The sequence below is a fragment of the Chiloscyllium punctatum genome, chromosome 40, assembly GCF_047496795.1.
Source record: "Chiloscyllium punctatum isolate Juve2018m chromosome 40, sChiPun1.3, whole genome shotgun sequence".
NCBI lineage: Eukaryota > Metazoa > Chordata > Chondrichthyes > Orectolobiformes > Hemiscylliidae > Chiloscyllium > Chiloscyllium punctatum.
Genome location: NC_092778.1, coordinates 62,829,660 through 62,846,332, shown reverse-complemented (window position 1 = coordinate 62,846,332; position 16,673 = coordinate 62,829,660). Strand labels below are relative to the sequence as shown.

The 16,673-nt window shown below is 43.5% G+C and overlaps 1 protein-coding gene across 8 annotated transcripts in view; it reads left to right on the top strand.

The window, feature by feature from the left end:
- Positions 1-646: 646 nt before the first annotated feature.
- mrtfba (myocardin related transcription factor Ba) overlaps positions 647-16,673 on the top strand; it is a 230,841-nt gene continuing 214,814 nt past the window's right edge. For 4 of the 8 annotated variants that reach the window (XM_072560118.1, XM_072560111.1, XM_072560116.1 and 1 more), the window contains exon 1: positions 665-742. The gene's annotated coding sequence lies outside the window, so the exon portion shown is untranslated. Of the gene's footprint in view, positions 743-16,673 lie in introns of all 8 variants that reach the window. The other 4 variants (XM_072560114.1, XM_072560117.1, XM_072560112.1 and 1 more) reach the window with 3 other exon arrangements.

The window sequence follows — 16,673 nt, the reverse complement described above, 5'->3', positions numbered from 1 at the left end:
TCTTGACAATGTTTTGGGCAAGAAGAGTCAGTTCTGAAGTAGGATCACTGGACTTGAGGCGTTAGCACTGCTTTCTTTCCAGAGATGCTGCCAGACTCACTGAGTTTCTCCAGCAATTTGTGCTTTTATCAATGTTCTGGGACCCGTATTCAAATCCGGTGGAATTTGAATTCAATAAGGAATCAGGAATTGAGAATCTAATGATGACCACGATACCAGGGTTGATAGTTCAAGGGAAAACCCATCCCGGGTTCAATGATGTTCCTCAGGGAAGGAAATCTGCGGCTAAACACAGGTATGGCCTTAGTGTGACTCCAGACCCCATAAAATTAACCAGGAGGGAGACCCCACCAAACCCTTAACTCCTAAGACTGGGGGCAAAAAGGTTGTGGAAAGTAAATGTTGGTAGTGAATGAATGGGAAAAATCTCCCACGCCCTGAACCTTTGAAACTTTAGGGGTCGCAGCACGTGCTCTCCCTGGGGGCTTGGTGGGAATAAAGAGAGGAGGGGCGCAGTGCGCAGGTGCACATGGTGGGAAGGCGCAGCCTCTGCCGTAGCAGCAGGAGGTGGGACCAGTGACGTCATAGCCGCAGCGCCCTTTGACGCAGGACCCCCCCTCACTGACGCGTTTGCGTTAGACGGCGAGGTTGATTTGCATAGCCCGGCCGCGGGGCATGCCGGGAAGGTGCGCCGGCTGACAGCTGTCCCCTCCTGATGCGGCTCGAGGGAGCTCCGCGCCAGGTGAGTGCCCGCCGCCGCGGCCTCGCCTCGACAGGCCGGGCCCGAATAGGGCAGGGCAGGACAGACCGCGGGCCGGAGCTGGAGCCACAGGCCCCCTCCCTCCAGCCGCGCTCCGTCCCGCTCGCCCGCCTTACATAATCCACATTTCTGTGTCTGTCAGTGGGTTGTCCGTGTCTGTGTGTGTGAGCGCGAGCGCGCCCGGGTGAAGCTCAGTAAACGTTTCCATGGCGACAGGTGGAGGAGGGAGGCGTCATCCGCTGTCATTCAGGGAAAGGGGGCGTGGGGTCAGACTCTGGGTCACTTCACCCTGAGGGGAGGGGGCGTGGGGTCAGACTCTGGGTCACTTCACCCTGAGGGGAGGGGGCGTGGGGTCAGACTCTGGGTCACTTCACCCTGGGGGGAGGGGGCGTGGGGGTCAGACTCTGGGTCACTTCACCCTGGGGGGGCGGGTGGGGTCAGACTCTGGGTCACTTCACCCTGGGGGGAGGGGGCGTGGGGGTCAGACTCTGGGTCACTTCACCCTGAGGGGGCGGGTGGGGTCAGACTCTGGGTCACTTCACCCTGAGGGGAGGGGGCGTGGGGTCAGACTCTGGGTCACTTCACCCTGGGGGGAGGGGGCGTGGGGGTCAGACTCTGGGTCACTTCACCCTGGGGGGAGGGGGCGTGGGGGTCAGACTCTGGGTCACTTCACCCTGGGGGGAGGGGGCGTGGGGGTCAGACTCTGGGTCACTTCACCCTGGGGGGAGGGGGCGTGGGGGTCAGACTCTGGGTCACTTCACCCTGGGGGGAGGGGGCGTGGGGGTCAGACTCTGGGTCACTTCACCCTGAGGGGGTGGGTGGGGTCAGACTCTGGGTCACTTCACCCTGAGGGGGTGGGTGGGGTCAGACTCTGGGTCACTTCACCCTGAGGGGGAGGGGGCGTGGGGGTCAGACTCTGGGTCACTTCACCCTGAGGGGGAGGGGGCGTGGGGGTCAGACTCTGGGTCACTTCACCCTGGGGGGAGGGGGCGTGGGGGTCAGACTCTGGGTCACTTCACCCTGGGGGGAGGGGGCGTGGGGGTCAGACTCTGGGTCACTTCACCCTGAGGGGGTGGGTGGGGTCAGACTCTGGGTCACTTCACCCTGAGGGGGGGGTGGGGTCAGACTCTGGGTCACTTCACCCTGGGGGGAGGGGGTGTGGGGGTCAGACTCTGGGTCACTTCACCCTGAGGGGGGCGTGGGGTCAGACTCTGGGTCACTTCACCCTTGGGGGGGTGGGGGGGGGGATGTTGGGGGGTGGGGGGGTGGGAGGTAGGGTCAGATTCTGGGTCACTTCACCCTGGGGGGTGTGGGGTCAGACTCTGGGTCACTTCACCTTGGGGGTGGGGGGGGGGTAGGGTCAGACTCCAGGTCACTTCACCCTGGGGGAGGGGGGGGGTTGTGGGGTCGTGGGGTCAGACTCTGGGTCACTTCACCCTGGGGTGGCGTGGGGTCAGACTCCAGGTCACTTCACCCTGGGGGGTGGGAGAACCTATAATGGGTGGTACTGTGGCTTAGTGGTTAGCACTGCTGCCTTACAGCACTAGTATCCCAGGTTCGATATCAGCCTTGGGCGACTGTCTGTGTGGAGTCTGCACATTCTCCCCATGTCTGCGTTGGTTTCCTCTGGGTGCTTGGGTATTTGGATCACTCCAGGTCACTTTCCTCCTCGGTGGTGGTGGTGCAGGTGCTAAGCATTCTAGATCAGATTTTTGTGTTTTTATTCATTCTCTTTCCCACCCCCCAACCCCAAACATAAAAGTTATTTGGTGCCAGCAGCAATGAGATTTCATTTCAGATTTCTTTCCTATCATTGTGAACTTTACACTTCAGCTTATCTCTCACCCTGAATACTGATTCTTGTTCCCCACGCTTCAGCAGCCAGTGTATTCTACATGGTAACATGGCTTGCCTTCATCAATGCTCAAACAGGCATGTGTCTGTGACCCTGCAGCAAACCAGTACTATGCAGAATTCTGGCACTGAAGGGTCAGAGTTCAGGTCTGCAAAATGTATTCAGTTGGATTCTGCTGTTTATGCCCATGTCAGGTGGCTTTGCTTTACTGGATAAAGATGTGGATTGCTATTCGTGTTAATGTTCCTGTTACATGACGTGTTGCAAACAGGTGGGCTCTGTTTGCTGGATCCACCAATTTTATTTTATTGGTATTTATGCCATGAACCTGACAGCAAGCAAACTAGAATCAGAGTTATACAGCATGCAAACAGACCCTTCTGGCCAACTTGTCCAAACTAACTTCGAATGAGATCACAAAATCTGTTTATAGTTAATTGTGTAAATGGTCTAAAACTCAATGTTTGGAGCAATATTATGGGGATAGAATACTGTAAGTTATATTCAGTTGTTATAACAGTCCTGCTGCAGTAAGAAGTATGCATTCCTTTTATTACTCTGGTATGCTTCATCAGTTGAAGTGTTTTGTTTAACCTACAATCTAAGCTCATCTGAAGTAGAAATTTCCTATTATCGCTATTACTCCTGGTTTCTCTTGATTGCCATGTAGTTGGTTACACATAGCCCAACAGTTGTCTACTTTGTTAATTTTAGTAATCATACATTTAAATAATGTGTGCAGTACAATCCTGTAATGGCCATGTCGAAAACGCGATTGTAATCCACAAGAGATGGTCCAGATCCCCGGGATAAAAAATGTCACAGCCCAAAGAGACACAACTGGCTTTCATCCATTCCTGAGAGGTCATGATAATCATAGCAGATAGCACTTTATGTTCCTTTCTTACTGTGAAGATAGTCACTAATTCACCTCGACAGTGTTGTTTGGTGTTGAATAGGATTTGAAATTTGGTTACTGTCTTTGAAACAGTGTAAAATATGCTGATGGGAGAAGGAACTGAATGCTTGAAAACCATGACTCATCCTGTTATAAGAATGGGAAAATGATCCAGGAGGAAATACCTAAGCTTATATAGTACCTTTTTTGAGGTTTTGTTTAATTGGAACAGTCAAGATACTATTCACAAGTACAGTAGGGGGTTTCCGAAAACATAAGTTTGAGTTTACAGGTATCTAAAGATGCAATGTTTCCAAAAACAATAATATTTTTATATTATTTAGTTTGTGCATTTGAATCGTGTAAGTTCTGCATGTTGTTATTTTTAAATACTGAATTCTTTCAACTGATGGCGCATTAATTTCTGCCTGCCACTCTTTAACCTTTAATATATGGCAGTTATTGCTTGACTACAATTTTTGTGAATTGCTTGGAAATTTCAGGTTACAATACTGAAACTGATTAAGTTGCTACAATTTATGGTATTGTTGCAGGTGATTTTTTGGAAGTGAGTCTTGAAGGGAAGGAGCACAATGATATTGAATCTGACAGTAGTTATGGACGTTCAAATAAAATGCAAGCATTAATAAATAGCAGTAGAAACCTGACATGATTTAGAGTTGTGATAGTCTTTCTCCGATCTGTAATATTTGTTTGTTAGATTGTGCACTTTATTTTGATATCGTGAATTTTTAAATTTCATAGTTACTTTATTCACATGTGTGCAACATAAGGCAGATGTCTCATTCAAAGCCATATTCTTGGCAGTTTTTTGATAGTAATGGTTGCCTTTGCCTTCCACTCTCAGGGGGCAGGACAAGAAAACTGGTCCTTAGTTTGTTTGGATAGAACAGAAATCAGACCACCGTTCTGAATCATATGGTGGCCATGGAGCCAACCTGCTAACCACCCCCATCTTAGTATAAGTACACAGTTAGGAGTGGGATTGACTATAAGAGTGAATTGTACTTATGGTCTCCCAAGCAGTCCAGATACCTCAGAGGGTTTTGCAGTCAATGGAAGGCAAGTAATTTGTGGTTATCGTAACATGGGGATAGTGGCAATGAATTTCTGTGGTTTTCCAATGCAGAAACTCAATGGGTCTAATTGCCCATAAACAAAGTCTCAAATACATAGTTACCTTTTTTAAAAACAAAAGGTTTGGATCCCTTTTGAGCATATTTGAAAATCCTTTACCTGTAGCTTTCTCAAAGATGCTGGGGTTTGTGTTTGGATTAATGGCAATCCACTTGCAACTAAACAGCTATTGCCTTTACCATTTTGTGTTTTTGTTATTCAACATTAGCAGTTGTATGTTTTAATGATTTTTGAGGATGCAAATATTTTAAAAAGGATCTCAATCATTGGTTTATCTTTTATTACACCAATGTGATAGATGGCAATTTTAACCTCTTCCCAAAAATGCAGTTCACTTGATTTCATTGAAGTCCAAAGTATTGAGGAATAATTTCTCATCAAAATGTGTACACCACATTGGGTGCCATAACGATTGTAAAGAATTATGCAAGGCTGGAGAATGTTAGTACAAAGTGCTGTCCTACACAGAAGGATTCAGAAGCTGCCACCAGTGGAAATCCATATATTTCAAGGGTGTTATTGAAAATAGTCAGCTGTCTAGGTGACAGCAACAGATTATGGCACTAGCTCGTCTACTGACCATTGAAATTGGAGATAAGCACGATGCAAGTGGAATAAGAGGAAAGCAGCATTTGTTTGTTACTGAGTTATACCTTCAGTTCCGATTGGGTTTGAAAAAGATTTGATGTTATTGATCTGTTTTAAGTCCTAACTTTGTCAAAATGAACATTAATTCTGTCAATTATATATACATTTAGGCTTAAATGGCATTTACTACTCCAATTATCAAATGATAAAAAAACTGCATAAATCAAATTTTCATTGTTCAAGCTTTCTTCTGAAAAACCACAGCTTGTCAAGATAGTGTCACCCATATGTAGTAGGAATTCTCATTCTTGAGAGGTGTAACAGGAGAATGTTGGCATGTGCTTTTACAGGAATAAGATAAATCGTAAATGATAGGTTCTAAATATAGCACAACCTTGTACTGTTCAGTATTGTATTTCTTTGAACTCTACTGAATGATACTGCAGACCCTTGTCTTAAGTGTTTGAGAATTGAGCAGATTGCAAATGCAAGAGTGTTTTATTGGAATTCCTGAAAGTGCCGATATTAAAAATTTGATCTTCATGAGGTTGTAGGTCTTTATGGTGTATACATCAATGGTTAATTTGATTTATTGAAATTAGAAATGGTATTGATTTTAATACCCTCTTTATAATTATCTGCAACTGACCTACTTAACATTATGGTTATGTATTCAGTAAATTTATGGGCGGCCAGTGGTTAGCACTGCTGCTTCACAGTGCCAGAGACCTGGGTTCAATTCCCGCCTCAGGTGAATCTCTGTGTGGAGTTTGCATGTTCTCCCCGTGTCTGCGTGGTTTTCCTCTGGGTGCTCCAGTTTCCTCCCACAATCCAAAAATATGCAGGTTAGGTGAATTGGCCATGCTAAATTGCCCGTAGTGTTAGGTGAAGGGGTAAATGTAGGAGAATGGGTCTGGGTGGGTTACACTTCAGCGGGTTGGTGTGGACTTGTTGGGCCGAAGGGCCTGTATCCACACTGTAAGTAATCTAATCTAAATCAAATATTTTGTTAAACCAATTATTTTAGTTAGCATATAATCCAGATATGGCAGTGTTATACAACTTTTAAAGCAATTTGTTGCTTTTACTTAGTACCAGGTTGTGTTTGCTGCAAACCATTCTGCTGACATGTAAAATAGGAAAACTAGTTACATTTCAAGAGTGGTTAGTTGACTGTGGTCCATCAGATGTTTTGAAGACACTATTTGAATGCAAGTTCTCCCCCCTCCCTTGTGGAATGCACAGAAGGTTGAAAAGTTTAAAACTTGACACTTAAACTAGATGCACCGAGAGGAGAATTCAAGTTCACTTAGATGAACAGAACACGTGAGTATTCTCCTCACTAGCCACTGTCAACTATCCATGATTTAAGAATGTGTCAAGTTGGTTTGGAAGTTTCTATGGTAGGTCTTCATGTTACTGATAGGTATTTTCTTGACCAGCACGTTGGCAGGATGTCCCATATAATGAAATCCAAGAGTGTAGGATTTGCTTCCTTTTGATTCTTCTTGACTGTCACTGAGCCTCATTTGGATGGGTATATGAATAGGAAGGACTTGGAGGGATATGGGCTGGGTGCTGGCAGGTGGGACTAAATTGGGTTGGGATATCTGGCCGGCATGGACGGGTTAGACCGAAGGGTCTGTTTCCATGCTGTACATCTCTGACTCTATATCTGAACTCAAAGCATGATGGAGATTCTTGGGCAGGTTTTTAACACTTTGGATGACTGGTAGCAAGTTGACCTAGTAACTCGTCCAAATGCTGCTGTGTCTCAATGAGACACAATGAGTGTCTTTGAAGGATTCTCTTTGACCTCCCTGGAACATCGTTATTTGCGTTGAGAAAATAGGACCGGGGGGAGGGGGGAAAAGAGGGAAAGAGGGGAGGGGAGGGAGTGTTTTTCAGCCACCCAGACAGTGTCCAGTCCATCACCGTCAAACCTGCAGGAGCTTTGTCAAAATCCTTGTGGAGCTGGCTTCAAGAAGGATGCTAACGTTTAATCAAGAGTGCCCCCTTTCAGTGCAGATGGTGAAGCAGAGACGGTGCTGATATAAATTGTTTTTCTGTATTACTGATACATGGCTGTTGGTCTCTGTGCAGTAAAAATGTCTTAATGCTAACTGTCTATGCAATCACACATCAGCCTTTGGGTATCAGCTTCAAGCTGTTGGACTCCTGCTTTCTTGACTTGCAAGTTTGGTTGGGCAATGAAGACTGCTTAATTTTGTTCCAGGAAGTTACTCATTTCTACGTCATTTTCATTGAACCAGTCCTTGTGTCGATGTTCAAACCTCACAATCTGATCACAGAAATCTAGTATAATTGACTTCATTGGGATCCCATAGTCTGGAACTGTTTTTCAGATTACTTAGTGTGGAAACAGGCCCTTCGGCCCAACGAGTCCACGCCGACCCACCAAAGAGCAACCCACCCAGACCCATTCCCCTACATTTACCCCTTCACCTAACTCTACGGGCAATTTAGCATGGCCTATTCACCTAACCTGCAGTTGTTTGGACTGTGGGAGGAAACTGGAGAACCCAGAGGAAACCCACACAGACACGGGGAGAATGTGCAAACTCCACACATTCTTGTAGAATGATAAAAGAAAAAGGGAAGTTGTGTTTAAGAACATCCTGCTGGAAGTACTGCAGCTGATGATGAATGATCTGTTGGCTCCACATTCTAATGAGTTGAAAAGAAAGGATAAGAGGGTGAGGGGAAGGGCTAATAGCAAAGTGCAGGAAATTTAACAAACATTGTCAACAGTACTGTCTACAATAGTGGAGGTGACTCCTTCAGGTTAGGGGAAAGATCTGTCTGAGTTACTGATTTGTGGGAGTGGGTTAGGCTGACCCAACCCTTTGTCAAATTATTAGCAATCTTAGATTAACAGGAAGGTCAGTTAGCTCCGTAGGCTGGTTCGCACTTTGAGTCTAGCAACATGGGTTCAGTTGCCACGACAGATGTACCTCCTTATCCTTGCCTGTCATCTGACGCATGGTGACTCTGGTTAAACCATGCCTAGTCATCTTGAATGAGCGAGATGTCCTGTAAATCCTAGTTTATAAGAAGGAACAATGCTAGGAAAAAGGTGACGAGAAAATAAAGTTTTGCTATTTATCTCAAAAGGGAGTAACGCTGAGAGAAATTAGAGAAATAGAACTGGAGCATGTCAGAGCAGAGTATAATCGGGAGCAAGAAACATGGAAAATTGGTAAAGTAGAAGAAGCTACCTTTGATATGGGGTGGGGGAAGGGGAAAGGCCCATAGACATTAGGGGTGCAGACCATCTTGTAAGCTGTGCACTAATAGGGAATGCCTATTCATAACATCCTGGCCACCAAACTGTATTGGTTCACCTATGCTAATTCATTTTTTAACTCATTCCGAGTAGCTGACCATTGCTGAAATGGCCAATGTTTGTTGTCTGCCCCGAGTTGCCCTTGAGAATGCGTGGTGAACTGCATTCTTGAACCACTGCACTCTGGTATGGGTGCATCCATAATTCTGTTGTGTGGAAGTTTTGGATTTTTGAACTGGTGACTTTGAGTGAATAGTGATTTTATGTTTGCAAGTCAGTATTGTGTGTGGCTTGGAGAGCAATTTGGAGGTGGACAAAAGTTGTCCTTGTCTATCTAGGTAGTAGAGGCCAGTTGTTAAGAAGCTGCTTCTGAAGAACCTTGAGGAACTGCTGCAGTGTATTTTGTAGATGATACATACTGCTGCCACTGTGTGTCAGTGGTGGGCGAGTCAGGATTGAAGTTGATGAGCTGTTCTGGTTGGTATTGAGCTTCTGGATGTTGGGGTTGCACGTATCCAGGCATGTGGACTGTTGGCTTCTGCGTTGCAGATAGTGGACAGGCTTTGGGGAGTCAGAAAATGAGTTGCTCTTGAACTACTGTTGCAGCCACGTCATTAGTATGGCTGTCCAATTCAGTTTCTAGTTTAAAGAAACATCTCAAGCAATGCAAATTCAGTTTATAATCTCTAAGAGGGAATAGCTCCATTTCACAGAGTGAAAAACAGCCATGGACAACGGAAGAGATAAAGGATAGTATAAAACTAAAAGGAAGGGTTTACAAAAATGCAAATAAAGCACATCCTGTTGAATGCAAAAGATGTAAAGATCATCAAAGGGCCAAAGCATCTTATAAGAGCTACTAAAAGTGATTATGAAAGGGACATCAACATCGATGAGATGTTATAATTAAATAGACAGTGGATAATCAGGAACAATGTTGGCCCACTAAAGACTGAAAGTGGGAACATTGTTAACGACTATGGGAAAATGGCAGTCATGTTGCATAGTTACTTTGTCTCAGTACAGGTATTTAAAAGGGGAGGGTAGCTTGCTGGAAATCTTAAGTGAATTAACAGTGGTTTGTGAACAGACTGAATAACTTAATGTAAATAAAACATCAGTAATGAAGAACATAGAACATAGAACTGATGCTAACAAACCATTATTAGTAATGGGTATTGAAGTTGCCACCTAGAATATTGAAGTTGCCACTCTGTGCCCTTGTTATGGTAGTGTCTCTCTCTTTTTTGAGGCAAAATTGGAGCTATGATTAAGGAAAATTAAGTTGGTAAAGTCAGATTAACCTAATTCTCTTTCAGGTGCTATACTGATACACATATCATGTCACTGACCTAAAATCAAGAGCTGGAAATGTGGCTATTTTTCTTCCATGTTCTAGGGCTTTGGAACTGGTTTATCTTATCTTAGTTTTGATCAGTTTGCTCAAGTCACAACAGGATCTAGGCAGGTTTTCTTAGTATGTGGCTTAATAGTGCAACAAATGGTGCATTTTATTCATTGACCTTCTTACTCATTCTTAGCCAGGTTTTTGTGTGGCATGGTGGCTCAGTGGTTAGTATTGCTGCTTCACAGCATCAGGGTCCCAGGTTCGATTTCAGCATCGGGTGACTGTCTGTGTGGAGTTTGCACATTCTTCCCGTGTCTGCGTTGATTTCCTCCGGGTGCTCTGGTTTCCTCCCACAGTCCAAAGATGTGCAGGTCAGGTGAATTGGCCATGCTAAATTGCCCGTAGTGCTAGGTGCATTAATGAGAGGGAAATGGCTCTGGGTGGGTTGCTCTTCGGAGGGTCGGTGTGGACTGGTTGCACCAAAGGGCCTGTTTCTGCACTGTTAGATAATCTAATCTATAGCATTTGAAAGTCAGTGTTACATAGTCATCAAGATGCACAGCGTGCAACTGGAACCTTTGGTCCAACTTGTCCATGTCGACCTGATATCAGATATTAATATAGTCCCATATCCCTCTCGACCCTTCCTATTTATATACCTATCCAGATGCCTTTTAAATGGTGCAATTGTACCAGCCTCCACCACTTCCTCTGAAGCAGCTCATTCCACACATGCACCACTCTGTGTCGCTTAGGTCCCTTTTAAATCTTTCCCCTCTTATCTTAAACCTCTACCCTCTAGTTCTGAATCCCCCTAACCTGGGGAAAAGACCTTGTCCCTCATTTTATAAACCTCTAAGGTCACCCTGCAGCCTCTGACACTCCAGGGAAGCAGCCCCAGCCTATTCAGTCTTTCCCTATAGCTTCGACCCTGATAACTTTTATAAATCTTTTCTGAACCCTTTCAAGTTTCACAACATCCTTCCGATAGGAAAGAGACCAGAATTGTACACAGTATTCCAAGTCCTGCCCTGACTTGCCTTTCCAAAATGGAGCGCCTTTCCAAAATGGAGCACTTCCCATTTATCAAAGTTAAACTCCATTTGCCACTCCTCGGCCCATCTGATTAAGATCCTATTGTTACCTCAGAGTATCTTCTTGGCAGCCCACTAGACCTCCTGCCATCTCTATCTTTTATAATCTCCATTTTTCTCCAATGGTAAAACTTTTGATTCTGAGCTGCTTGATATAACTGCCGAGTTCATAGCATAATCCATTCAAGTTGTGCATTTCCTCCAAAGAAATAAAACTTGCTTGAGAACTCCCAATATAGAACTCCAGGGAAAGTGTGGAGAGAGAAAGAGAGGGGGAGGGTGGGAGGTCAGTCATTTGGAGGCGGTGCTCATTTAATCACTGTCAACAAAAGACGCGATCACTGCTGGAAACATGTCTTTGTAATGTTTCTATCGGTACCTCGAGATCTCCTTTGGATAATCCGATTTTCGGATAATTGGTATTTGGATAATCGAGTTTCCTCTGTAAATAGAAATCAGGAAGTTTCAGCGTTGCTTCGCCTAAGGCCTACTGAAAACGTTACCTAATAGGGTAACGAAATGTCTGGAAGTGAACCTTGCAGTTCAGCAAGCAAACCTACATCAAAACCATAGAGCAGTAGTAAACAGTTTGGCTCCATGATCGTCCTCTGCCATTTTAGTAAGATCATGACTGATTTGATTGTCTATCCCTAATGATCTTTCATTTCCTTTCTTATCAAGAATGTATCTATCTCTACCTTAAAAACATTAGAAGACTCTGCTTCGTCCATCTTTTTCAGGAAGGGTCCAAAGACGCATGACCATCTGAGAGAAACAAATTGCCTCATCTGTTTTAAATGGGTGACCCTTTAGTTTTAAATAGTGATGCTTTTCTCTTTTTTTTGGCATATTGATGACTGTATTGATTCCAACTCCTGCTGTTGCTGTACCCTGAGAAACTACACTGACTTTGCTTCCAATTTCTCCCTTTCCCTCACCTGCCCTGGTCTATCTTGGACACTTTCCTTCCCTTGAATTCCATTCCTTGAATTCTGTCTCCTTTACCTTTTTGAAGGTAGGCGATCAATTAATGTTTTCTCCAAGCCTGTGGACTCCCTCAACTACACTTCCTCATAACCCTGCTTTCTGTATTTACTCCATTCTCCTAGTTTTAGTTTCTGTTTCTGCTGCATCTGTTTCAATATTGTAAATTTCTCCTCAACTAGAGATTCGCAAGTAGTGTTGTTGACAGGGCACTTTACGATGTCTAAATCATTAACTCATTTCTGCTGTCATCCCTTCCCCTCCCCCTCCCATAACCATTTCCTTGCTTTTCATCACAACAAAATCTTTGTATTCAAAAATCATTCTTTACCATTTCCATCTGTTCCAGTGTGATGCAACCATTAAACACATTTTTCTTTCCACTCCCTTCTAGCATTTTGAAGGGATCACTTCTCTCCTGGTGGCCCTGGTACACCCTTACCATTTTCTCTGCTTCTTGCAACGCTTTTCTATGAAAGCGGAGGTGATGTCACACCTGTTCTTTTCACCTCCCTTCTTACCATCCAAGGCCCTAAATGTTCTGTGAAACTGCAATTTACTTGTACATCTCTGTTTAGTCTTATGTATTCTGAGTTTTGTCTACTGTATTTGCTGTTTGTGATGTGGTACCACCACACTGGGAAACTAAATGTGGGCTGTGTGACCACTTCATGGAACACTTCCATTGTCTGGAAGCAGGATTCTGAGCTTCCTATTGCTCGTTACTTTATTTTTCTCTTGCTTTCTCTTTGACCTTTCTCTTCGCTACCTGTTACAATGTGCTGTTAGAGCTCAATGTGAGTATGAGCTATAGGACATAGAACATTACAGGCCCTTCGGCCCACGACGTTGTGCCGAGCATTTATATTAATCTAAGATCAACCTAGCCTACACACCCCTCAATTTACTGCCATCCATGTGCTTGTTCAGCAGTGGCTTAAATGTCCCTAATGTCTCTACTACCACCACTGGCAATGCATTCCATGTACCCACCACACTCTGTGTAAATAACCTACCTCTGACATCTCCCCTGTACCTTCCTCCAATCACCTTAAAATTATGGTAACAGCCATTTCTGCCTTGGGGGAAAAGTCTCTGGCTATCGACTCTATCTATGCCTCTCATTACCTTGTACACCTCTGTCAAGTCCCCCTTCTTTCTCCTCTCCAATGTGAAAAGCCCAAGCTCACTCAACCTCTTTTCATAAGATAAGCCCAGTAATCCAGGCAGTATTCTGGTAAATCTCATCTAAACCCTCCCCAAAGCATCTACATTGTTCCAATAATGAGGCATCCAGAACTGGACACAATATTCCAAGTGTGGCTTAACCAGAGTTTTATACAGCTGCAGCTCTTTAACTCAATTCTCCTGTTAATGAAAGCCAAAACACCAGACACCACCTTAACAACCCTATCAGCTTGGGTAGCAACTTTGAGGGATCTTGTACATGGACCCCAAGATCCTGCTGTTCCTCCACACTGCCAAGAATCCTGTCTTTAACCCTTCCAAATTCAACCTTCCAAAATGAATCACTCCATATTTATCCAGGTTGAACTCCAACTGCCACTTCTCAGCCCAGCTCTGCAACCTGTCAATGTCTTGATGTAGCCTGCAACAGTCCTTGACACTATCTAAAACACCACCGACCTTTGTATCATCAGCAAACTTACTAACCCACCCTTCCACTTCTTCATCCAAGTCATTTATAAAAACTACAAAGAGCAGAGGCCCAAGAACAAATATGTGCGAGACACCATTGGTCACCGACCTCCAGGTGAAATACTTTCCATCCACTACCACTTGCTGTCTTCTTTCGGCCAGCCAGTTCTGTATCCAGGCAGCCAAATTTCCCTGTATCCCATACCTCCTATCTTAATGAGCCTACCGTGGGGAACCTAACAGATGCCTTACTGAAATCTACATACACCACATCCACTGCTCGACCTTTATCAACTGGTCTCATCTTCAAAGAACTCAATAAAGCTTGTGAGGCATGACCTGCCCTCCTCAAAGCCATGCTGACTATCTTTAATCAAACTGGTTTTCCAAATACCTATAAATCCTATCTCTCAGAATCCTTTCCGGTACCTTGCTTACCACAGATGTAAGACTGACTGGTCTGTAATAGGGATTTTCTATTACAGGTAGATATAACATCTAATTTTATGTTTCTGGAGTCACTATTTTCTACAATTTTAGATCATCCCTGTGTATCTGACTAACTTTTTTTTCTGTTATTTGACTCCTCACTTTATGGCATTCAGATCCATAGACATCCGTGCCTCATCTGGTCGTAAGCTTATTTTTTTTTACCCATTACCACTCTCTTTGGTATTAGCATTTTGAAGTCTTTTGGTTGTTAATGTCTCCTATCTTTAGTGCTTCACTTTTGTTCTTGATAGCAAGCTCTCTTTCCTTGTCCACTGCCCGCTGGCCAGCTACCAAACTCTTAACATTGTTATCTATCTACAGTTCTGATGAAAGTTCATTGACCTGTAACTTGTTCCGCCCCATGCATGCTGCCGAACCTGCTGAATTATTTCCAGCATATTTGTTTTTATTACATTGTTTGTTTTCTGAGTACCCTCCACATTAGGTTTAACTGCAAAATACTTCAGTTTAACCTTTTGATAATGAGACAAACACTCTGTTCCTGAGTTTGTTTGAACAAGTTGTGTATCTTTGATGTGCAACATAAAATCTTGTTTCTATTTTTGTCCTCTTTCATTCCCATGCCAAGGCAAAATGTGGGAACAGTCAACTAGCTTTACATATTCAAGAAAAGAACAATGTTTTAAAAAGAAATATCATTCAGGAATTTGTCTATAAAAGTTCAACTTCTCTTTACCTTTGGAAAGTAAGATGGATTTATGTCAGTGTTCTGCATTCACTTTATTTCTGATAGAATGCGTTTAAGTCATTAAAAGGCTGCATGTTTTCTAAGAGATTTTGCTCTATTTGCTTGCTCTGATGTAACTTCATAAAACCTCTATTTTTTTTCCAGCTTCTTTAGTAGGATTAGGTCTTGCTGGCAGGTGATGAACAGACTAAGTTCCTGCCACGTGGTAGGCAGTTGTTATTAACAGACATGCCATCTAAAAACAGTGTTTACAACAAAACCACGCAAATGTGAACGGGTTAAGGTGATAAAAATCTCCAAGCAAATTGAGACTGGCTTATTTGAGCACCACCTTTTGAGAGTGAATATAATGAATTGATTGAAAATAAATCCAACATGTTATGCAAAGATAATAAGTGCAGTCTTGTGTCTAATCCCTTACAGATGGTAAAGAATGCTGAATGGGATTGGTTCCATATTTTGCTGGATAATATCTGTACACACATGTTAGCCTGAAGCTATCTGCCATTCACCCCTGCAGTTTTACATAAATCCTGTTGATCTAGTAATCCAGTTAAATCTAAACAGCGCTATTGTTTTTAAGAAAGAGAAATAAAAAAATCTTGCAATATCAGATCCTGTCAGATAAAATCCAAATGAGAGTGCATTTATTGAGTTAATTAAGAAGTTGGTCAGTTTCTGAAAATTCCTGTTTACATGACTTAGATGTGTAAATCGCTCTTTCATATTAAGTAAAAAGGGATAAATTGATTCTCTATTGATCAATTTCAAATTACGCTGGCTTGCATTAAAATGAGACTAATCAAACATTTGCCAGGGATGATTAAGTGTTCAAGTCAAAGTTTATCTCTACTTTGGAAAATAATTTTAGAAGTCTCTCCTGATACCAACTGTGTACAGTTTTGGGCGCCACATTACCAAAAGAACTTGGACGCTTTGGAGAGGGTGCAGAGAAGGTTTACGAGAATGTTGCCAGGTGTGGAAGGTGCCATCTATGAAGAGAGGTTGAGTAGGTTAGTTTTATTTTCACTAGAAAAAAGGAGGTTGAGGTTTACAAAATCATGAAGGGTATAGACAGGGTGGATAGAGACGAGCTTTTTCCCAGGGTGAAGGATTCAATAACGAGGGGTCATGCTTTCAAGGTGAGAGGTGGAAAGTTTAAGCGGGATACACGTGGCAAGAGGGTGGTGAGCGTTTGGAATGCATTGCCAGCAGAGATGGTAGAGGCAGGCAGGGTAGATTCATCTAAAATGCATCTGGACAGATGCATGAGTAGATGGAGAGCAGGGGGACACAAATGCTTAGGAATTGACTGACCGGTTTAGACAGTACATTTGGATCAGCTCAGGCTTGGAGGGCCGAAGGGCCTGTTCCTGGGCTGTAAATTTTCTTTGTTCTATATCCCATTCCCGGTATTCATTTTTTTTTTAGTATAGTTTTGCTTTCATTATTTAGGAAAAATTAACTTGCCTTAACAGTGCAATAAATATTTTCAACATTGGACATCTCTTTGCAGTGTGAATCTGAATAAAAAAATTGAGACTAGGCCTGTATATTCCCTATAGTGCAGAAGAATGAAGGTGCCCTCAAAGAAAAACCCCATTCTAAAGGTGTAGATGCTAAGAGGGCGTTTGCCCTTCTTGGATACTCTAAAACTTGGGGCTAGGCACCCAGCACTGCCTTTTAGGTCTGAAGTTAGAAGTTTGTGTCTTGAAATTCAGAGTGTTAGAAATACTTTATTCCACAGGACTAATAAATGCTTAGTCGTTGAGTACTGAAGATACAGACTGCAATTTATAGACCCAAAGGAAATGTGGGGAA